The 24,648-nt window shown below is 47.4% G+C and overlaps 2 non-coding genes and 2 pseudogenes across 2 annotated transcripts; 1 reads left to right on the plus strand and 3 right to left on the minus strand.

The window, feature by feature from the left end:
* Positions 734-1,425, minus strand: ORNANAV1R-PS3593 (vomeronasal 1 receptor ornAnaV1R-ps3593 pseudogene; annotated as a pseudogene).
* Positions 15,155-16,040, plus strand: ORNANAV1R-PS3609 (vomeronasal 1 receptor ornAnaV1R-ps3609 pseudogene; annotated as a pseudogene).
* Positions 17,701-17,838, minus strand: LOC114808810. Its single transcript, XR_003756577.1, has one exon. It is a non-coding gene; the product is annotated as a small nucleolar RNA SNORA7 (small nucleolar RNA).
* Positions 17,839-22,977: 5,139 nt separating this feature from the next.
* On the minus strand, positions 22,978-23,115 carry LOC114808812. The gene has a single exon (XR_003756579.1). It is a non-coding gene; the product is annotated as a small nucleolar RNA SNORA7 (small nucleolar RNA).
* Positions 23,116-24,648: the final 1,533 nt, after the last annotated feature.

Here is a 24,648-nt window from a genome sequence, read left to right on the forward strand (position 1 = left end):
GGGGATCTTAGGGCCCTCCCCATCCTCCCGTGGGGGGCCCCACCCATCAATCTGTTGGGTTACCTTCGTCCACATCGAAGTGTACAACCATTCTGGGACTCCCCCGGGCAATGTCCCTTTCCCCATGCTTCCTTTTTCGGAATCCTGCCGACTACGTCAATTGTAACAACACATGCCGTCAAGTTGCCCAGATTCCGGAAAAGGAAGCAGACCACGCCAGTCAGGCTTAGTGAGATATCTATAAAAGTGGTTTATTTGGGGAAGTTACTTACAGGACAGCCCTGGGTGGCTACAGGGCACAGGAGAAACACCAAACCCCGCCTAGCTAGGGCCACCCCTTTATATGCCATGTGACATCACTACAAAAGCAAAACAGCTTACATGAGTTGTTTACCTGCCCGGACTGCACGTGCCCATGGTGCATACCATAACAGCGAAGGTGCAGCAGTGTGCATGACTCGGCCTTGAGACTGTGGCGGGTCAGAGCCAGGGCGCAATCAGCCCTACACCCACAATGATCCAGGACTAATTGACACAGCAGCCAAGATCCCTCAGGGATATCTTGCAGGGTCAGTGTTGGGACCTTAACTGAGCTTAGTTCAGTGCTCTGAACACAGTAATCACTAAACAAATACCACTGATTGATTGTTTGAGACCACCTCTGTTGAACTGTATTCTCCCAAATCCTCTATGGTCAGTAAGAACTCAATAAATGCTACTGATCTGTTGACTCTAGGAGAGATTTGTGTCGGTACTAAGAGATTTCCTTTTCCAGAAGGTCTTCATTCTCCCATCACTGTGAATAATCAGGAAGGGGCTGATGGCTGAGAAGGTGAATGCCAATGCTGTGTTGATATTCACTAGTAGAGATAGGACTTCTATCTCATGTTTAGTAAAACACTCAGTCTTGCTGAATGTTGCCCATGGAGGAGAAGGTAGAGAGTGATCGGGGCCATGACTCTCTTGGCTGCCCTGACCTCAGACATCACCGCAGGGGTCACCTGGGCATGTGGAGGTGTCAGACCTGCCGGTGGTGTCTGTGGAGTGCAAACACCATGTAGCCACCTGTCATGCTCATGTGCCCCATGAAGAACAGGTCTCACAGTGAAAAAATCACCCTAGCTATTAACATGACGTCCGCACCGGGATTGAAGGTCGAGCAATATTTGAGATCCAAAGGACTTTGCACACAGGCCAGGTACATGAGGAGTTTACAGCCAACATTGTTCAGGCAATTCCTCAGTCCCCAGGCTGACAAGATCTCAAGCAATCCCCTGGTAAGAAGTACTGTGACATTGGACAGGGCCAAGTGGGAAAGGATCAAGTTGGAGGAGCTGAGCTTTGGGCTGGCAGAGACCCTGTGGGTATAGAACAGAAGGAGGAAATATTTCCTGAGAACCCAATGCTGATCTGTAATAGCAGCAAAAAAAAATAGAAAGGTCAATGGTGTTCATTGTCGGACATTTCTAATTGGAAGAAAAGAAGGGCACCCGCAAGGCTACCCGGGAGGGGAGAAGTGAGAGAGAAAGTGAGTGAGTGAGTGAGTGAGTGAGTGAGTGAGTGAGTGAGTGACAAGAGACACAGAGACAGAAAGAGTGAGAGAGGTCATTTTTTACTTTTCAATAACAAAACTCTATGCCACTTTTTTATGGAATTTGTTAAGCTCTTACTATGTTCCAGGCACTGTACTAAGCTAGCAGTATGGCTTAATAGAAAGACCACCGGCTTGGGAATCAGAGGTCATGAGTTCTAATCCTGACTCTGCCACTTGTCAGCTGTGTGACTTTGGGTAAGTCACTTAACTTCTCTGTGTCTCAGTTACCTCATCTGTAAAATGGGGATTAAGACTGTGAGCTCAACGTGGGACAATCTGATAACCTTGTATCTATCAGAGTGCTTAGAACGGTGCTTGGCACATAGTAAGCACTTAACAAATACCATCATTATTATTATTATTAAGGTGGACAGAGTCCCTGTCCCACATAGGGGTCACAGTCTTAATCCCCATTTTACAGACAAGGTAGCTGAGACCCAGAGAAGTGAAGTAACTTACCCAAGCTCACCTGGTGAACAAGTGGTAGTGCAAGGATCAGAACCCATGTCCTCTGACTCCAGGGCCCATACTCTTTCCACTAATTCATTCATTCAGTAGTGTTCACTGAGGGTTTACTATGTGCAGAGCATTGTACTAAGCACTTGGGATGTACAATTTGGCAACAGATAGAGACAATCCCTGCCCAATGACGGGCTCACAGTCTAAATGGGTGAGACAGCAAAGCAAAACAGAACAAAACAAGACAACATCATCAAGCTAAATAGAATCAAGGAGATATATGCCTCATTAACAAAATAAATAGGGTAATAAATAATATAAACAAATGAGCACAGTGCTGAGGGGAGGGGAAGGGGGAAGAGCAGAGGGTGGGGGGAGAGGAGGGGAAGGGAGCAGAGGTAAAGGGGGGGCTCAGTCTGGGAAGGCCTCCTTGAGAAGGTAAGCTCTCAGTAGGGCTTTGAAGAGGGGAAGAGACTTAGTTTGGCGGATGTGAGGAGGGAGGGCATTCCAAGAGAGTAGTAGGACGTGGGACAAGGGCAACGGCTGGATAGGCGTGAATGGGGTACGGTGAGGAGGTGAGCGGCAGAGAAGCGGAGTGTACAGAGTGGGCAGTAGAAAGAGAGAAGGGAGGTGAGGTAGGAGGGGGCAAGGTGATGGAGAGCTTTGAAGCCTAGAGTGAGGAGTTTTTGTTTCATGTGAAGGTTGATAGGCAACCACTGGAGGTTTTTGAGGAGGGGAGTGACATGCCCAGAGCGTTTCTGTAAGGAAGATGATCCAGGCAGCGGAATGAAGAATAGACTGGAGTGGGGAGAGACAGGAGGAAGGAAGATCAGAGAGGAGGCTGACAGAGTAATCCAGTCCGGATATTATGAGAGCTTGTACGAGCATGATAGCAGTTTGGATGAAGAGGAAAGAGCAGATCTTGGCAATATTGTGAAGGTGAGACTGGCAGGTGCTGGTGACAGATTGGATGTGTGGGGTGAATGAGAGACATGAGTCAAGGATGACACCAAGGTTGTGGGCATGTGAGAAGGGAAGGATGGTTGTGCCGTCCACAGTAACAGGGAAATCAGGGAGAGGACAGGGTTTGGGAGGGAAGACGAGCTTAGTTTTAGACACTAATCCACGCTGCTTATAAAACTAACAGTAACCAAATCAGCCCACAATTTCTTGTCAGTTCTTTGGTCCAAGCCAAAGACAGCCCCCTGATGAGTGCTCTGTGGAACAGAACAGCATGGTCTAATGGATAGCACATGGGCTCTGGAATCAGAAGAACCTGGGTTCTCATCCCAGCTCCACCTCTTGTCTGCTGTGTGACCTTGGGAAAGTCATTTTCCTTCTCTGTACCTTAGTTACCTCATCTGTAAAATAATAATAATAAAGGTATTTGTTAAGGGCTTACTAAGTGCTAGGCATTGGACTAAGCTCTGGGTGGATACAATCAGGTTGGACACAGGCCCTTGTCCCATGTGGGACAAGTCTCAATCCCCATTTTACAGATGAGGTTACTGAGGCACAGAGAAGTTAGGTGACTTGCCCAAGGTCACACAGAAGACAAGTGGTAGAGTCAGGATTAGCACCCATGACCTTTTGACCCCCAGGTCTGTGCTCTATCCGCTACGCTATGCTGCTTCTCGTCAGGGTAAAGACCGTGAGCCCCATGTAGGACAGGGACTGGGTCCAACCTGATGAGCTTATATCTACCCCAGAGCTTAGTAGAGTGCCTGACACATAGGAAGTGCTTAACAAATATCATAAAAAAGAGAACATTCTTTAATGACTGTTGCCTTTGCTAATGGATCCAGGATGCAAAAGACTCTCAGAATTTTGGGGAAGTTCATCATGAATATCCATAATTCTTGAAGGAATCAGCAGGAAGAGATGAGGATACCTGGGATTGAGCTAGAGTAGAAATTAGGGTGAGGCAGAGGACTGAGTGAAGAAGTGATTTGGGTTTCAATCCCTCATTCTCCCTGAGTTAAAAAGAGAATCTGTAGAACCAAATGCTTTGTTTGTGATAATTGCGATACTAGTTAAGAGCTTACCACGTATAAAGCACAGTACTAAGCACTGGGGCAGATACGAGATAATCAGGTCAGACAGAGTCCCTGTTCCACATGGGGCTCACAGTCTAAGTACTCATTCATTCAATCATACTTCTTGAGCACTTAACTGTGTGCAAAGCACTGTACTAAGCGCTTGGGAGAGTATAATACACATTCCTGCCCACAAGGAGCTCTCAGTTTAGAGGGGGAGACAGACATTAATATAAATAAATACATGAGTAAATAAATTACAGATATATATGTGTGTGTGCGCTGTGGGGATGAGAGGAAGGATGAATGAAAGAGCAAGTAAGAGTGGCACAGGGGAGTGGGAGAAGAGGAAAGGAGGGCTTAGTTAAGGAAGTCTTCTTGGAGGAAACGTGGCATCAGTAAGGTTTTGAAATGGGGGAGAGAAATTATCTGTCTGATGTGAGGAGCGAGGGCATTTCAGGCCAGAGATAGGATGGGGCAAGAGGGCAGAGGCAAGATAGATGAGATCGAGGTACAATAAGTAGGAGGGAGGACAGGTACTGAATCCCTACTTTATTCATTCATTCACTCATTCATTCAAACATATTTATTGAGCGCTTACTATGTCTACACTGTACTAAGCACTTTGGAAAATACAATACAACAATAAACGGTCACATTCCCTGCCCACAATGAGCTTACAGTCTAGAGGGGGGCAGTCAGACATCAATACAAATAAATAAAATTACAGATATGTAAATAATTGCTGTGGAGCTGGATGAGGAGGGAAGAGCAAAAGGAGCAAGTCAGAGTGACACAGAAGGGAGTGGGAGATGAGGGAAGGTCAGACTTAATTTGGGAAGGCCTCTTGGAGGAGATGTGACTTCAACAAGGCTCTGAAAGGGGTGAGAGTAATTATCTGGCAGATTTGAGAAGGGAGGGCATTCCAGGCCAGGATCAGGACATGGACCAGGGGTCGACAGCGAGATTGCGGCACAGTGAGAAGGTTAGCACTAAAGGAGCAAAGTGTGCAGGAGTGTTGTAGAAGGAGAGAAGTGAGGTGAGATAAGAGGGGGCAAGGTGGTGGAGTGCTTTAAAGCCAATGGTGAGGAGTTTTTGTTTGATGTGGAGGTGGATGGGCAACCACTGAAGTTTTTTGAGGAGTGGGGCGACACATCCTGAATGTTTTTTGAGAAAAATGATCCAGGCAGCTACGTGAAGTATGGACTGGAGTGGGGAGAGACAGGAGACTGGGAGGTCAGCAAGGAAGCTGATGCAGTAATGCAGGTGGGATAGAATGAGTGACTGTATTAACATAGTAGCAGTATGGATTTTACAGATGAGGACCCTGTGACCCAGAGAAGTGAAGCTAATTGCCCAAGGAGCCACACTCAGCAGGTAAGAGTCCAGTCAGAGTCAGGATTAAACCCCAGGTCCTCTGATGCCCTCTTCTATGCCCTATCTACTGTCTGACAGCGAGGTACATGAGGGCATGAGAAATTCCACTCCAGCTCACACTAATGGCCTATCCAGCTCAGTGGTCAACCCATGATAATTTTTCCAGACACTTTCTTCCCAGAAAGAACAGAGGTAGAGATTTGATTTATCCCTTTGACACCCATCTCCAACTCTGGTGATCCAAAGCTTTGCCTCTACCACCCCATTATGGACCCAGAGGAAGTAACATGGCCTAGTGGAAAGAGCACAGACCTGGGAGTCAGAAGGAAAGGTGAGTTCTAATCCCAGTTCAGATGCCTGTCTGCTGGATGACCTTGGGTAAATCACATCACTGCTCTGTGCCTCAGTTACTTCATCTGTAAAATGGGGATTAAGACTGTGAACCCAATGTGGGACAGGGACTGTATCAAACCTGATTAGCTTGTATCTACCTCAGCACTTGGAATAGTGATTGACACATACTAAAAATTGAGCAAGTACTATCATTGTTATTATTATTATTATCTGAGACTTAGTTTAAGGGCCCAGCTCTTAAGGGCCCAGCTCCCCATGCTTGTGGTAGTATTATGCTTGTTAAGCATTTGCTATGTGCCTAGCACTGTACTAAGTGCTGGGTTAGTTACAAGATCATCATATCCCACATGGAGATCACAATCTAATTAGGAGGGAGAACAGGGAACCGGTATGGCTTAGTGGAAAGAGCCCAAGCCTGGGAGTCAGAGGTCCTGAGTTCTAATCCTGGCTCCACCACTTGTCTGCTGTGGGACCTTGGGCAAGTCTCTGAACTCTGAGCCTCAGGTAACTCACCTATAAAATTAAACTGTGAGCCCTATGTGGGATAGGAACTGTTCCCAACCTGATCACCTTGCATAATAATAATAGTAATAATAATGTTGGTATTTGTTAAGCACTTACTAAGCCATGGGGTAGATACAAGGTCAGTACCTTGGAAGGTACTGAAGGTCAGCAGCTTGGAACAGTGCTTGACACATGTTTTACAGATGAGGGATCTGGGGCAAGAGAAGTGAAGTGACTTGCCCAAGGACACCCCGCAGGTAAATGTCAGATCTGGGATGAGAACGCAAACCCTCTAACTCCTAGACCCGAGTACTTTCCACTTCAGGCGTAGGGAGTTGGGCTGGGCCATGATGCTGGGGAAGCAAACACTTATATTAAAACAAACAGGAGGTATTGAATCCCCATTTTACAGATGAGGGATCTGGGGCATAGAGAAGTCAAGTGACTTGCTCCAAGGTGACACAACAGATAACTGGCAGAGCTGGGGTTAGAACCCAGATCCTCTCTCTCCCGGACCCTCTTTCCACTAGGCCACACTGCTTCTCCAAGGGGCTGCATTTTGGTCTACATGGAGAGTCATCATGGAGGGTCAAACAGAAACCACCAGTCACTGGGAAGTGACATCACAGTGGAAGGAGCACATTGAGCATGCTCTGTCCTCTGTAGCCAGCCCCTGCCTCAGACTGGGGCTTTACTGCCATCAGTCAATCACTGGTATTTATTGAGCCCTTTCTGTGTGCAGAGCACTGTATTTATGAGAGTACCAGTACCATACAACAGAGCTGGTAGACACATATGGCTCTCAAGAAAACTGCCCCCACCGAACCCCCGCCATTCCCCCAACAGTGAGGACCCTGATTTGCCCAGCCCACTCTTTACTACTCTGAGAGAAGAGCCCAGATCTGAGGGATGAGAATCACCTGGACAGGGACATGAAGAGACACTGATGGAGAAAGCTGATTCCATCATGTACAACTAGCCATGAGGAGAGGGATAAGAGCAGTTCCTGAAGATGAGGATGAGAGAGGGGTTGACAGAGGAGGAGAAGGAGGAGGGGGAGGACAAGGATGAGGAGAAGGAGAGAAGGAGGAAGAGAAGTACGAGTAGGGGGATGACGATGAAGAGGAGGAGGACGAGGACGAGGAAGAAGAGAGAGAGGCTGGAGAAGAGCTGGCTTCGGCCAGGTTGGACAGGGCACGCTTATCTTCACTGCTATGTGCCCCAGGAAACTGACGCACCGAGACATTAAGTGACCTGCCCAGAATTATGCAGCAGGCAAGTGGCAGAGTCAAGATTAGAACCCAGGTCCTCTGACTCCCAGCTCTGTGTTATTTCCACTAGGCATGTTTCCAGGACTGATGGGACATGGCCCCTACACCAGAGCCTCAGTTAGAACAGTGGGAGAAACATTTCTGCCCTGAAACCCCACTTTCTGAGACTGGGCTATGTCCTCACTCACCTGTCTCTTTCACTCGCACTGCAGTTCAATTCTGCCTTGTCAAGACTGAGGCCACCCCTTATCAGGCTCTTTTCCCATCTTTTCCCCTTCCCTAGAGGGAGATTAGTGATAGAATTAGAAGACATGATCTCTGTGAGAAGGAAAAGGGAACCATGAAACCAATCGACCTTATGGATAAAGATCAATTTCCCAAAATCGATCATTTTAGAGGCTGCTTTACAAAACGACCATTTCCTTTTTTTAATGGAATTTGTTAAGCGCTTACTTTGTGTCAAGCACTGTAGTAAGTGCTGGGATAGATATAAGCCAATCGGGTCCCACATGGGGCTCACAGTTTAAGTAGAAGAGAGAACACACATTAAATCCCCATTTAGCACATGAGGGAACTGAGGCAAAGAGAAGTGAAGTGACTTGCCCAAGGTCACCCAGCAGGTAAATATCAGATCTGGAATGAGAACACAAACCCTCTAACTCCTAGAGCCGAGTACTTTCCACTTCAGGGGTAGGGAGTTGGGCTGGGTCATGATGCTGGGGAAACAGACAGCTGCCCAAAGAGGTGATTTGCTTTGAGAATCATCATGGTGGGCCATAACCTGGTTGGAAGGAACAGGAAACAGGATGCAGGAGGTGTTCAAAGCGCTGGGGTAGATACACATTAATTAGATTGGACATGGTCCCTGTCCTGCATGGGCCTCACAGTATACGTAGAAGGGAGGACAGGAGAACTGTGGCACAGAGAAATTAAGAAAGTTGCCCAAGATCACACAGCAAGCAATTGAAAAAGCTGGGATTAGAGTCCAAGTCCTCTGATTTCCAGGCCTGTGCTCTTTCCACAAGGCTATGTTTCTTCTCCAGCAAGTAGGAGCCCCCTCCCCCAGGCCTCTGCCAGATTATAGGGTCGCTGGGGGGGGTATGAGAAATCTACACACCAATCTTCCCCCCACATCTTCGCCTCCCTCTCCTAGACCAGGGTGATGAAAACCAGACATGCCAACAAGGGTAGAGGCAATGGCCCAACATTGGCTGTGCCTCTGCGGGAGCTGGGGCTGAGCGTGTCAGGCACGGCCCAGAGACACAGGCTTGGCAACTGGCACACCTTCCTCCCTCGCCTCACTACTCTCCTACTACAACCCAGCCCGCACACTTCACTCCTCTAGTTGCTAACATTCTCAATGGGCCTCAATATCATCTATCTCACCACTGACCTCTAAGCCCATAACCTGTCTCTGGCCTGGAACACCCTCCCTCCTCATATCTGACAGATAATGTCTCTCCCCTCCTTCAAAGCTTTATTGAAGGCACATCTCCTCCAAGAGGCCTTCCCTGACTAAACCCTTCTTTGCTCTTCTCTCATTCCCATGTGTGTCATCCTGACTTATTTCCTTTATTCATCCCCCTCCTCCAGGCCCACAGCACTTATGTATATACCTGCAATTTATTTATGTATATTAATATCTGTTCCCCTTCTAGACTGTAAGCCCACTGTGGTTAGGAAAAGTGTCTGTTTATTGCTATACCGTACTCTCCCAAGTGCTTAGTTCAGTGCCCTGCACACAGTAAGTACTCAATAAATGTGATTGAATGAATGAATGAATAAATGAAAAATTCCTAATGCTTCCATGTGTCTCCAGGAGCGTCTCTCTGGGTCTAACAGGAGGAGGACTCTGAGATCATCTTGCCACAGCTCGGAGAGATGATGGGGAAGGAGAGAGCAGGCACGTTCAGGGATTTCCCCGATGGAGTGAAGTATCAGAGTGGATTAGTACTCAAATCATCCACTCATTCAAGCACGTGCTAATCTACCCCTGAGGGAGGGAAGGCATGAAAAAGCAGCTGATACATGCCACCTCTGCCCATTCCTGCCAGAGTCTGCCTGACTGCCCCTGCCCTTCCAGCCGGCAGGAGTCATGGAGATGGGTGAGTAGCCTCTCTATCACAGAATTTCTGAATTGTGAGTTGTTTTTGAATGGGGACTTTGGAGCTTAGGACTGGAGTAGCATAGTGGGAGCCTCAGTGCATAGTTCTGAACCAGACTTCTGACACTATTCTCACTTCTTCATTCCTCAAAACCTCTGGAGAAGGGGCCCCTCAGAATTAGATGGGATAACCTGTCCGCAATGTCAGAAGGGTCAGATTTTTGGTTTACTTTTAAATGGTATTTGTTAAATGCTTACTATGTGCCAAGCACAGTTCTAACCATTGTGGTAGGACACAAATCTCTGTGCCTCATGGAACTTACAGTCTAACTATTAGGGAAGGGAATTTAGTCCTCATTTTATAGATGCGGTAACCGAGACCTCAAGGAAAAAGAAGAGCAAGGGCCTGGGAGTTAGAGGTTCTGGCTTCTAATCCAGTTCCTTCATTGTAATTTTATTTATTTATATTACTGTCTCTCTTCCCCTCTAGACCCTAAGCTCATTTTGGGCAGGGAATGTGTCTGTTATATTGTTATACTGTACTCTCCCAAGAGCTTAGTACAGTGCTCTGTACACAGTAAGTGCTCAATAAACACGATTGACTGACTGTTGTGGGACTTTAGGCAAGTCACTTCACCTCTCTTGCTTCAGTTTCTTCATCTGAAAAATGGAGAGTCAAAACCTGTTCTTCCTCCCTCTTGAATGGTTTGACCCTTGTGGGACAGGGACTGTGCCAAATTTGATTAACTTTATCTACCAGAGTGCATAGAACAGTCCTTTGCAAATAGTAAGTGCATTACAAATGCCATAAACAAATAAGCTGACACCTGCAGCAGCTTCCTAGAAAAGGAGAATTGCAACCTCAGACGAGCCCTACTGGTAGGCATAAAAAGCAGTGTGTCCTAGTAGATAGAGCACAGGCCTAGTAGTCAGAAAGACCTGGGTTCTAATCCTGGCTCTGCCATGTGTCTGCTGGATGACCTTGAGCAAGGCACTTCACTTCTCTGTACCTCAGTTACCTCATCTGTAAAATGAGGATTAAGATTGTAAACCCATGTAGGACAGGGATTGTGTCCAAACAGATTTGCTTGGATCCACCTCAGTGGTTAAAACAGTGCCTGGCACGTAGCGAGCATTTAACAAATACCACAATATTACTATTATTGTTATCATTATTAGTAGTAAAAAGGACAGGGACAGTTGAATTGATCAATGAGGATTATAGAGTGAATCTCTGCTTGCAGAGCACTGGACTAAGCTCTTGGGAAAATGCTATAAAAGTAGAAAACATGACCCTCAGGGAGCTTACAATATTATGTGGGAGATAGGTGCACATTAATAATAACAATAATAATGGTACTTGTTAAGCATTTACTATGTACCAAGCCCTGTTCTAAGTGCAGACTTAGATATGAGCTAATCATGGTGGACACAGTCCCTGACCCACATAGAGCTCATGGTCTCACAGTCCAACCTGATTATCTCATATCTACCTCAGTGCTTAGAACAGTGCTTGACACCTAGTATGTGCTTGAAAAATGTCATCTATTATTAATCCAGATGAGGTAACCGAGGTTCAGAGAAATTAAAATACTTGTCCAAAGTCACACGAGAGGAGCCAGGAGCCGGGATTAGAACCCATGGTTTTTCTGATTCCCAGGCCCGTTACACTGCTTCTCACAACTTGTGCAGGTGGCTGAAAGACGAATGCTACAGTGATTCATAGGAGGCTGGCAGGGTCAAACGATGAATAAGGGGTACGTTCAGTCAGTATGGGTTTGAACTTTTCCTAAGATGAGGAAAAGATGATGCTGCTGACAATGAGATAAACATGTTTGAGGGAGCCTTCCTTGCCAACGTGGACTCTGATCCCCACATGAGACAGGGACGCTTTTCCCTCTGGTCATCTCGTACCTACCACTGCATGGAGTGAAGTGCGTGGCTCAGTGGAAAGAGCACGGGCTTTGGAGTCAGAGGTAATGAGTTCGAATCCCAGCTCTGCCACTTGTCATCTGTGTGACTGTGGGCAAGTCACTTCACTTCTCTGTGCCTTAGTTACCTCATCTGTAAAATGGGGATGAAGACTGTGAGCCCTACATGGGACAACCTGATTCCCCTGTGTCTCCCCCAGCGCTTAGAACAGTGCTCTGCACATAGTAAGCGCTTAACAAATACCAACATTATTATTATTATTATTACTTAGTACAGTAATTGGCACATGGTGAGGACTTAACAAACACCACCATCACATTCAGCTTTCATACTGAGTCAGAGACAGCAGTGTGGCCTAGTGGAAAAGGCCAGGTGCGGGGTTCAGAGGACCAGAGTTCCAATCCAGGCTCTGCCACTTATCTGCTGTGTGACCTTGGGCAAGTCACTTCATTTCGCTGTGCCTCCATTACCTCATCGGTTAAATGGGGTAAGACTCTGAGGCCCATGTGGGACAGGGACTGTGTCCAACCTGATTAGCTTGTATTCATTCAATAGTATTTATTGAACGCTTACTATGTGCAAAGCACTGTACTTGTACTATGTGCAAAGCACTTGGAATGTACAATTCAGCAACAGATAGAGACAATCCCTGCCCAGTGACGGGTTCACAGTTTAAATGGGGGAGACAGACAGCAAAGCAAAATGGAGCAAAACAGAAACAAGACAACATCATCAAGATAAATAGAATCAAGGAGATATATACCTTATTAACAAAATAAATAGGGTAATAAATAATATATACAAATGAGCACAGTGCTGAGGGGAGGGGAAGGGAGAAGAGCAGAGGGTTGTGGGGGAGGGGAGGGGAGGGGGAGCAGAGGGAAAGGAGAGCTCAGTCTGGGAAGGCCTCCTGGAGGAGGTGAGCTCTCAGTAGGGCTTTGAAGAGGGGAAGAGAGTTAGTTTGGTGGATGTGAGGAGGGAGGCCATTCCAGGTCAGTGGTAGGACATGGGCCAGGGGTCGACGGTGGGATAGGCATGAATGGGAGGACAGTGAGGAGGGGAGCGGCAGAGGAGCAGTGTGCATGAGGTGGGCAGTAGAAAGAGAGAAGGGAGGTGAGGTAGAAGGGGTCAAGGTGATGGAGAGCTCTTGTATCTACCCCAGAGCTTGGTACAGTGGCTGGCTCCTTGAAAGTGCTTAACAAATGCCATTACAAAAGAGAAAAGGATGTTGGCTTCAACTTCAATGCAAGTAAAATAGAGATCTTGTCCCTTCCTGGTAACGCCCCCCCAGTCATTCATTCATTCATTCATTCAATCATACAGAGCACTGTACTAGGCCCTTGGGAAAGTACAATAGAGCAATAAACAATAACATTCCCTTGCCCCAGTCAGGTAACTTCCCCTCCCATCCCCCATCCTCTTCCATTCCACTACCCCACCCTCTTTAAGCTTTCTTCCCCATTTCCCTCACTCTGTTATGCTTCTGAAAATGATTTCTCTATTTCCTTCCCTTCCCTGTGTCCCCACCCTTACTATGGCTGTGACTTCAGGCCTGGTGCACAGAAGGAGGCTATTGCTATAAAATCCAAACTGATGTACCGTAAAGGTGAAACCCGGTGTAAATTTAGCTATGGTGTCAGTTCTGTTCTTCATTCTAAATGTTGTTCATATATTTTTTTTGGTAGTCTTTCTTAAGCACTACTATGTGTCAGACACTGTACCAAAGCTGGGGTAGATGTAAGCTAATCACGTTGGCCACAGTCCACTGTCCCACATGGGTGTGACAGTCTTAATCCCCACTTTACATATGAAGGAATTGAAGAGAGAGAATGTCCAAATTAACACTCTCTCTCCCCTCTTCTTCACTCTTTCTCACCCTTGCTCTCTGTCTCTCTCTTCTCTCATTCTTTCTCATCCTTGCTTTCTTCCTCTCTCTCCCTTTCCTCCACTCTTTCTCACCCTTTTTTCTTTCTTTTTCTCCCCTTTCTCACTGTTTCTTGCCCTTGTAATGAACCCCGACTGAGAACTTTGCCCTGCCTATCCTCCCCCAGGTTGCTAAAGTTTAACTTCACTAGATTTGTGCTCCTCTTGGATGAGATCCTTGGATGCACCTCACCCAGATTCTTGGTATGAGGTCCTTGGATGCCCCTCACCCAAATTTCTGATCCCCTGGGGCGAGATCCATAGATTCGCTTCCTCCCTACCTCTCCCCATCACACCCGGGCAGGCCTAATTAACCAGAAGCTCCTAGGAAAACCAAAGCATATTTAGGTGCAGCAAATCTTTTTATTCCATACTTAACCTACTAAAAACAGTGGGTAGATGCAAACGTGCACACAGAAACAGACACAGAATAGTTACCCATCCAACTGGTTTTCCCCAAAGTCTTGCAGATATGGTCCTAGGTCGGAGAAGATCAAGGAGTCAGGCTGTCTGTAGCTCGTCGTCCTGATTGAAATCTTAGTTACTTTGGCCATGGCCGTAGTAAAAGCCTGAGTGCATGTCTTAGATGATTTCTTGCCTCAGCCACTCAGTAGATGTCTTGGCTTAGGCGGTTTTGCAGCCTCATGTGGGAGCAGTTTTTTCCCCTTTTAATCAGTGGTTTCGGGGTGGTTGCAGTGGGGGTTACTCAGGATTACCTGCTGTCTTCTGCTACCCGGTAAACCAAGAGGGATGGCGACCCATCCCTCTTACCTCTTACCTCTGTGCTTACCTCTGCAGGCTTAATCCCATCAGGTGATCATCTCCTGCCCAGAAGAGCAATTTAGCTCCTCCTCAAACCCCTCTGCAAACAATTCCATTTCTCCTCAGCCATTCATGCCCTCCTCACATTTCTGAGCAAGGTAATTCAGTTTCTCCTTAGCAATTCAAATCTTTAAGATTTTCAATAAAATAATTCAGCCTCTCTTCCAATTCCTCCTTTGTCCTCATTGCTCACGGCGTCAAAGAATAGTCTTCTAGGAAATGGCTTTTGCATTACAAGATGGAGTCACTCTTGCTCACCACAGCCCTTTCTCTTTTTCTCTCCCCTTCCTCATCCTTTCTTCCCTTGCTCTCTCCCCTTCCTTATTCTTTATCACCCTTGCTCTCTTTCTCTCTTCCTTTCCTCATTCTGGCCCTTGGTCTCTCTCACTCACTCTCTCTCTCTCCCTCTCTCTCCTTCCTCACGGTTTCTTGCACCTTCTCATTCTCTCACACCCCTTCCTCACTTTCACCCTTGCTCTCTCCCGCTCACTCTGCCTCCTTCCTCACTTTTTCTCTCCTTTGCTCTCTTTCTCTCTCTCTCCTTCTTCACTCTTTCTTCCTCTCTCTCTTCTTCCTCACTCTCACCTTTGCTCTTTCTCTCCCCTTCACTTTTTATTCCTCTTTCTCTCTATCCCCTTGCTCACCCTTTCTCTTTCTCACTCTCTTTCTCTGTCTCTCTCCCTGTCTTCCTCTCACGTTGCTCTGCAGGTTTCTTCAAGGTCTAACTGGAAATTCACGAGGATGAATGCCATAGAAATTGGGGGAGGGGGGGATTGTGATGCTATTGTCGATGAGCACTGGGATCTCAGGAAATGTATTTCTCCTCTGTATCCACCTGGCCTCCAGAAGCCCCTGGCTCAACTCCTCAGACTTGATCCTTGCCCACCTGGCATTGGCAAACACCACAATATTTCTCACCAGGGGCATCCCGGACACATTTTCAGGTTGGGAATGGAGAATTTTCCTGGGCAATGTGGGGTGTAAAACCCTTTTGTACCTGTACCGAGTGGCCCGGGGCCTTACCATCTGCAGCTCCTGCCTCCTGAGCATCTTCCAGGCTGTCACCATCAGCCCCAGAACCCCCCGATGGGCCCGGATCAAGACCAGATTCCCCAACTCTGTCGTCCCCTTCTGCCTCCTGTCCTGGGTCCTCAATCTGCTGATTTACATTAGTGAGTCAATAGGACTGAGAGGAGCCAAGAACAGCAGCACAGTTTCAATATCGCTGGATCTCAAATATTGCTCACTGGTCATTGGTGGCACAAAACCTGCCTTGGTCATCTCGGCCATGATCCTCCTTCAGGATCTGTTCTTCATTGGACTCATGAGTGTGGCCAGAGGCTACATGGTCTGGGTCCTGCACAGGCACCACCGGAAGGTCCAACACCTCCACACATCAGTACGGTCCCCCAGAATGATATCCGAGGTCAGGACGGCCAAAAGGGTCATGGCCTTGGTCACCCTCCTCATCCTCCACTATGGGTGACAGTTCATCATGCTGAGCATTTTAATAAATGTGAAAGTCAACTTTTCTGGTGAATAGTCACCTGGTGTTGTCTTTCACATTCTCGGTCATCAGTCCCTTCCTAGTGATTTCCAGGGACAGGAGGACGAGAAGTTTCTGGAAGACACAATCTCCAGTTTCCAACATGGGTCCCTCATAGAATCCCCGGACAGATCCCTGTCTGCCCACCTCATTTCACCAGACTAGGGTGACCTGACATCTCAGACAGGGTGATACTGAACTGGTGATGAAGGGATCTTGTCCCTCATCTGCCAGGGCTCAGGCAGTTATGAGTGTGGCTGAGGCAACTCCTGTAGCAGAGGAAGAGGCATCTGTCTTCCTGACAGGGCTTGAGGTGTCAGCCTGCCTCGACCCTTGGGAAGCAGCGTGGCCTAGTGGATAGAGAACAGGCCTGGGAATCAGAAGAACCTGGTTTCTAATCTCAGCTCTGCCCTTTGTCTGCTGTGTGATCTTGGGCAAGTCACTTCACTCCTCTGTGCTTCAGTTACCTCATCTGTAAATTGGAGATTAAAACTGTGAGCCCCATGTGGGACACGGACCATGTCCTACCTGATTAGCTTGTACGTACCTCAGCGCTTAAACAGTGCTTGAGACATAGGAAGGATTTAACAAATTCCATCATCATCACCCCAGTTCTGTCTGTACTAGAATCTCCCCCTCCCCATCTTGGTAGAAGTAGATCTGGACCTGCCTCGGGGGGGCTCCCTTTGCTCTACCTGCCTCCCTGCCCCCCAGCACTTGTGTATATATGTACATATTTATAATTATATTCATTTATATTAATGATGTATATATATATCTATAATTCCATTTATTTATATTGATATTATTGATGCCTGTTTACTTGTTTGAATGTCTGTCTCCTCCCTTCTAGACTGTGAGCCCGTTGTGGGCAGGGATTGTTTCTATTTGTTGCTGAATTGTACTTTCCAAGCATTTAGTATAATGCTCTGCACACAGTAAGCGCTCAATAAATACGATCAAATGAATGAATGACAGAGACATCGGTTCTGTTCAGCAGAGTGACACTGAATATCCATCAATCTATCAGTCGTATTTATTCAGCACTTACTCTGAGCACAGCACTGTACTCAGCACTTGAGAGAGTACAATATAACAGAGTTGGTAGGCACGTTCCTGCCCACGATGATCTTACAGTCTAGAAAGGGGAGACAGACTTTAATAAATCAATCAGTAGTGTTATTATTATCGTGCTTGTTAAGTGCTTACTATGTGCAAAGCACTCTTATAAGCACTGGGGTAGATACAAGTGAATCGGGTTGGACACAGTCCCTGACCCACATGGGACTAACAGTCTTAACCCCTACTTTACAGATGAAGTAAATGAGACCCAGAGAAGTTAAGTGACTTGCTCAAGGTCACACAGCAGATATAAGGTGGAGCTGGGATAAGAACCCAGGACCTTCTGACTCCCAGGCCCATGCTCTATCCACTAAGCCATGCTGCTTCTCTCACTGTATGCAGGGCACTGTATCAAGAACTTGGGAGAGTATGGTAGAACAGAGTTGGTAGATATGCTATCTGCCTACAACAGGCTTACAGCCTAGAAGGGTCTTGTCTTACACTGTAGAGTCATCTCCGACCCGTAGCGACTCCACAGACACATCTCTCCAAGAATGTCCCACTCTCCATCTGCAATTGTTCTGGTAGTATATCCATAAAGTTGTCTTGGTAAAAATCCAGAAGTAGTTTACCATGGCCTTCTGCAGCACAATAAACCTGAGTCTTTGCCCCCGACTCACTCCTGTGCTGCTGCTGCTCAGCACAGGTGAATTTTGACTTGTAGCAGATTGCTTTCCACTCGCTAGCCACCTCCCAAGCTAGGAATGGAATGGGTAGGCCTCTGCTTGAGTCTCCCTCTCATAGCCAAGACTGGTAGAGTACTGGAAACTCTTCAGGAGCGATTCTCAGAGGGGGTCTAGAAGGATAGACAGACATTAATACATAAGCACTATGGGGCAGACTAGAAAATTCCTAAGTTCCTATCTGATCTTTACCCAGCTTTGCTCCAGGAATACAAAACCTAAAAGCTTCCAATGGGGGTAGGCCAGAGACATCCTAGAGGAAGTGTTCTAACTATGTCACCGAAATCTCTTTCCCTAAGGAGCCACACCATCAGCCCGCCAGTCCCCCTGTTCCCTTTCCCCTCTGGACACCACCGCGGGAGCTCCGAGATCTCTCTTCCTGAGAAGCCCACCACTGGACTCCAATGGCCTGCCTCTGGGCTCATGGTCCTCTCCCCCTCCCAGGCATCTGCACTCCTGCCCGAGGACTCTGAGACCAGCCTCCCCCCAACCCCCAGCCACAGGCCTCACAGTCAGTCAGAACCTCGTGTATCTTCCAGATGATACCCAAGAGTTGATCTATCTGCTGACCATCCAACTCGATTAGATGTTCTCAGTTCTCAATTCTCAATTTCATTACAACTTCATTACAAAAATTAACACTATCAGGTCTGAGCTCCCCAAAGACAACACTCCCCCTTCTCCATCCCCTCAGCTCTCAATTCTCCCTCGATTAGACTGTAAGCCCGTCAAAGGGCAGGGACTGTCTCTATCTGTTGCCGACTTTGTTCATTCCAAGCGCTTAGTACAGTGCTCTGCACATAGTAAGCGCTCAATAAATACTATTGAATGAATGAATGAATGAACTCCCCTGGACTGAAACCCCTCCTATGATCACTAGAACCATTCCTCAAAGCGACCTTCAGTCCGTTCAGGTAGCCAACCGGAGCTGTGGGACACTCCACACTATCCCTCCTACCCCTTCAGTCTCCTTCCCCTCCTTTGAAGCCCATATTACTCTCCTCTACTACCTCCTCCAGATTCTTGAAGCTGTCATCTACTACCCCCGTGGTCCCACCTCCAACTTCTTTAATCACCTTGACCCCTATCTCACCTTCCTTCTCTCCTTCGCTCTACCCACTCCGATCCTTGGAGACTTCAACATCCACATGGATGTACCCGGTGACCCCTCTGCCGCCTGCCTGCTATCACTCCTCGACGCTGCCAACCTCCTGCTCCACCACACCTCGCCCACTTACCAACCTGGTCACACCCTCGATCCATCATCTTTCACTGCTGCACTATCTCCACCATCATCAACTCTGAAATTCCTCTCTCGAACCATAACCTTCTCACCTGCCTCCTCTCTCACACTCCCTCCCCCTGCAAATTGGTATTACTCCCCCACAGAGATCTCTGCTCTCTTGACCCCATGCGTCTCTCCCAAAGCATCTCACCCCACCTTGCCTCCATAGCCTCTCTTCCCACTCTCGATGATCAGGTTACCGCTCTCAAATCTACCCTCTCTACTCATCTCTACTCACTCAATCCCCTTTCCCTCCGCTGCTCTCGCTCCACTAAACTGCAGCCCTGTATCACTGCCAGTGTCCACCTCCTTCACTCTTATGGTCGAGCTGCTGAGCGCTGCTTACAAAAGTCTAAGCAACAAGCCAACCTTATTCACTTCAAATTTATCCTTTCCTGCCTTAACTCTGCCCGCTCCTCTGCCAGGCAAAACTATTTTTCTTCCCTCATTGATGTCCATGCCCCTCACCCCCGCCAATTGTTCCGGACTTTTAGCTCTCTCCTCAGGCTCCCTGTTGCTCCCTCTCCCCCATCCCTCACCCCCAAAGAGCTGACCACCTACTTCATTACAAAAATGAACACTATCAGGTCTGAGCTCCCCAAAGTCAACACTCCCCCTTCTCCATCCCCCCAGCTCCCAACCCTAACCCCTACTTTTCCATCCTTCCCTGCAGTATACTCAGAGGAGATCTCCTCTCTCCTTATAAGTTCCACCCCCTCCACCTGTTTCGTACCCCATTCCTGCTCACCTTATAAAAACTATCACCCCTTCCCTCCTCCCCTCCTTAACTTCTATCTTTAACCACTCACTCTCCAATGGCTTCTTCCCCTCTGCCTTCAAACATGCCCATGTCTCCCCCATCCTAAAAATACCCTCTCTCGACCCCGCTTCCCCTTCCAGTTATCATCCTATCTTCCTCTTACCCTTCCTTTCCAAACTCCTAGAATAAGTCATCTGCACTCGCTGCCTTGAATTCTTTAACTCCAACTCTCTCCTGAACCCCCTCAAATCTGGCTTCTGTCCCCTCCACTCCCCCATAACTGCCCTATCAAAGGTCACCCATGACCTCCTTCTTGCCAAATCCAATGGCTCCTACTCTATCCTAATCCTCCTCGACCTCTCAGGTGCCTTCGAATTTGTCGACCATCCCCTTCTCCTCCTCACTTTATCTCACCTTGGCTTCACGGACTCCATTCTCTCCTGGTTCTCCTTTTATCATTCTGGCCATTCTTTCTCAGTCTCCTTCGTGGACTCCTCCTCTCCCTCCCATCCACTAACTGTAGAGGTTCCTCAAGGGTCATTTCTTGGCCCTGTTCTGTTCTCCATCTATACTCACTCCCTTGTTGAACTCATTCACTCCCACGGCTTCAACTATCATCTCTATGCAGATGACACTCAAATCTACATCTCCTCCCCCGCTCTCTCCTCCTCCCTCCAGGCTGGTATCTCCTCCTGCCTCTACGACATCTCCACCTGGATGTTTGCCTGCCACCTAAAACTCAACATGTCTAAAACTGAGCTCCTTATCTTCCCTCCCAAACCCTGTTCTCTCCCTGACTTCCCTGTCACTGTAGACGGCACGACTATCCTTCCCGTCTCACAGGCCCGCAACCTTGGTGTCATCTTTGACTCAGCTCTCTCATTCACCCCACACATCCAATCCATCAGCAACACCTGTCGGTCTCACCTTTACAATATTGCCAAGATCTACCCTTTCTTCTCCATCCACATGACCATCCTGCTGGTACAAACTCTCATAATATCCCGACTGGATTTTTGTGTCAGCCTCCTCTCAGATCTCCCTTCCTCCTGTCTCTCCCCACTCCAGTCTATTCTTCATTCCGCTGCCCGGATCATCTTCCTACAGAAACGCTGTGGGCAGGTCACTCTCCTCTTCAAAAACCTCCAGTGGCTGCCTATCAACCTTCGCACGAAACGAAAACCATCTCATCATCTCTCATCACTGCACTATCTCCACCCTCACCAAATACCTTGTACTACCCAGTGGTAGGTACAAGCCTACCGCTCCCTATTACTGGTGTTGGGAAAAAAAGGAAGGAAGGAAGGAAGGAAGGAAGGAAGGAAGGAAGGAAGGAAGGAAGGAAGGAAGGAAGGAAGGAAGGAAGGAAGGAAGGAAGGAAGGAAGGAAGGAAGGAAGGAGGGAAGGAAGGAAGGAAGGAAGGAAGGAAGGAGGGAAGGAAGGAGGGAAGGAGGGAAGGAGGGAAGGAAGGAGAGAAGGAAGGAAGGAGGGAAGGAAGGAAGGAAGGAAGGAAGGAAGGAAGGAAGGAAGGAAGGAAGGAAGGAAGGAAGGAAGGAAGGAAGGAAGGAAGGAAGGAAGGAAGGAAGGAAGGAAGGAAGGAAGGAAGGAAGGAAGGAAGGAAGGAAGGAAGGAAGGAAGGAAGGAAAGGAAGGAAGGAAGGAAGGAAGGAAGGAAGGAAGGAAGGAAGGAAGGAAGGAAGGAAGGAAGGAAGGAAGGAAGGAAGGAAGGAAGGAAGGAAGGAAGGAAAGGCACAGAATAGTGAAGTGACTTGCTCAGTGTCACACTCCAGACAAGAGAGAGAACCGGGATTAAATGTCCTCTGATTCCCAGAACTGTGTTCTTTCCACTAGACCATGCTGCTTCAAAGTACTTATTGAGCAGAGCTCTCACTCTCCTCCTACCTCACCTCCCTTCTCTCTTTCTACTGCCCACCCCATACACTCTGGTCCTCTGTCGCTCACCTCCTCACTGACCTCCGTTCATGCCTATCCCGCCATCGACCCCTGGCCCACGTCCTACCACTGTCCTAGAACGCCCTCCCTCCTCAAGCCCGCCAAACTAACTGTCTTCCCCTCTTCAAAGCCCTACTGAGAGTTCACCTCTTCCAAGATGCCTTCCCAGACTGAGCTCTCCTTTCCCTCTGTTTCCCCTTCTCTTCCCTCCCCCCCTGGGTGGAGGGTGCTTGCTCTTCCCCCTTCCCCTCCCCTCAGCACTGTGCTCATCTGCATATATTATTTGTATATATTATTTAGTACCCAATTAATTTTGTTAATGAGGTGTACATCCCCTTGATTCTATTTATCTTGATGATGTTGTCTTGTTTTTGTTTTGTTCTGTTTTGCTTTGCTGTATGTCTCTCCTGTTTAGACTGTGAGCCTGTAACTGGGCAGGGATTGTTTCTAACTGTTGCCGAATTGTACATTCCAAGTGCTTAGTACAGTGCTCTGCACATAGTAAGCTCTCAATAAATACTATTGAATGAATGAATGAATGAATTGTGTTCCCCAGCTCCCCCTCTGACCAGTGCCATGGGACTTTGTGTTCCCTACTACCCCCCCATAAAAGTGACCATCTTTGGGGACCCCTCACTCCCTCCTTCCCTGCATTCCGACTGGATGTGACTGATTCCCCCACTCCCCTCCTCGGGTAACAGTGCCTTTGTTAATAATAATAGCAATGCTGGCATTTGTTAAGCGCTTACTATGTGCCAGACACTGTTCTAAGCACTGGGGTAGATACAAAGTAATCAGGTTATCCCACTTAGAGCTCACAGTCTTAATCCCCATTTTACAGGTTGGGCAACTGAGACACGGAGAAGTTAAGTGACTTGTCCAAAGTCACACAGCTGATAAGTGGAGGAGCCGGGATTAGAACCCACGACCTCTGACTCCCAAGCATTCTGCATACAGTTAGTGCTCAATAAATGCCATTTACTGATTGATGGGCCTTATCCTCATTGTTTTGCCATTCTAGCTCACTGTGGGCAGCGACACTGTCTTATGCTGTCGAGTCTTCTTCGACCTGCAGCGACATCATAGGCAAATGTAACCTAGATCACCCCACCTCAATCTGCAATCATTCTGGTAGTGCATCCATAGAGTTTTCTTGGTCAAAATACGGAAGTGGTTTACCATCACATCCTTCCATGCAATAAACTTGAGTTTTCCCCATTGATTCTCCTCCAGCCCAACATGGGGTACTTTTGACTTGTAGCAGATTCCCTTCCACTCGCTAGCCACTGCCCAAGCTAGGAATGGGATAGATACACCTCTGCCTATCTCTTCCTCCTGTAGTCAAGACTTGTAGAGTACTGGGAACTCTCCAGGTGTGACCCTGAGAAGCCTTGTTACATTTCACTTGTCTTATTTATATCAATGTCTGTCTCCCCTGCAGACTGTAAGCTCATAGTGGGTGGCGATCACATCTCCCAACGCTGTTGTAAAGCCCTTTGTACAGTGCTCTGCACATGATAAACATTCAAAAAATCAAAATCAAAATTAATAAATATATAAGTGAATGAATTAAGCATTCAAAAGAAGAAGCATAGCCTAGTAGGAAGAGCACAGGCCCAGGGGACAGAGGACTTGGGTTCTAATTCCACCTCCACCATTTATTTGCTGGGTGATCTTAGGCAAGTCACTTCACATCTCTGTGCCTCAGGTACTTCATCTGTAAAATGGGGATTAAGGCTGTGAGCCCCATGTGGGAAATGGACTAAGTCCAACCTGATTAGCTTGTATCTACCCCATTGCTTATTTGGGTACCTGATGCATAGTTAGCACTTAACTATAGTAAGCGCAGCACAGTAAGCACTTGTCAAATACCATTAAAAGAAATCTATCAGCTCCCTGCAATATTAAGCAAAGATAATGTGAGAAACTCGGGTTGAGCAGGCAAAAACGGAGTACAGGAATAGATTCAAATAATTGATGAGGAAATGTGTTTTGATAAACTGTGGATCAAACCCAAATTCCCTCTCATGCACAAACTGTTCAAACCACTTATGTTGCTTTTTTTTCATTTTCCACATCGAATTGTACAGTCATGGAACTGGAAGGGAGAATTTCTACTCAGAAAATCCATCATTATATTAACCGCTTGAGAAAGTATGATTCGATAGAGTTGGTAAACTTTGTCCATAAGGGGCTTAGTGTCTATAGAGGGAAGTCGACCTTAAAATGGAACAGGGATATGGGAAATCGAAGGGTATAAGGGTTTGAACATGAACGTTGTAGGGCTGAGGTGAGTGCTTCGATCTGTCTCCATTTCCTCTCCTCCAAATCTGTCCTTGAGCCCCTGCAATCTGGTTGGTTTCCAACCCCTTCACTCCACAAATACAGCCCTCTTTATAAAGTCACCAGTGACCTTCTCCACAGATCTGTCAGCCCCTAGTCCATCCTAATCCTTCTCGAACTCTCAATTGTCAACCGCCCCTTTCTCCTGGAAACATTGCCCAACCTTGGCTTCATTGACACCATCCTCTCCTGTTATTTAATAGTATTTATTGAGCGCTTACTATGTGCAGAGCACTGTACTAAGCGCTTGGAATGAACAAGTCGGCAACAGATAGAGACAGTCCCTGCCGTTTGACGGGCTTACAGTCTAATCAGGGGAGACGGACAGACAAGAACAATGGCAATAAATAGAGTCAAGGGGAAGAACATCTCGTAAAAACAATGGCAACTAAATAGAATCAAGGCGATGTACATTTCATTAACAAAATAAATAGGGTAATGAAAATATATACAGTTGAGCAGATGAGTACAGTGCTGAGGGGATGGGAAGGGAGAGGGGGAGGAGCAGAGGGAAATGGGGGGAAAAGAGGGTTAAGCTGCGGAGAGGTGAAGGGGGGGCCGTAGAGGGAGTAGAAGGAGAA

Source organism: Ornithorhynchus anatinus, unplaced genomic scaffold, assembly GCF_004115215.2.
Source record: "Ornithorhynchus anatinus isolate Pmale09 unplaced genomic scaffold, mOrnAna1.pri.v4 scaffold_233_arrow_ctg1, whole genome shotgun sequence".
Lineage (NCBI taxonomy): Eukaryota > Metazoa > Chordata > Mammalia > Monotremata > Ornithorhynchidae > Ornithorhynchus > Ornithorhynchus anatinus.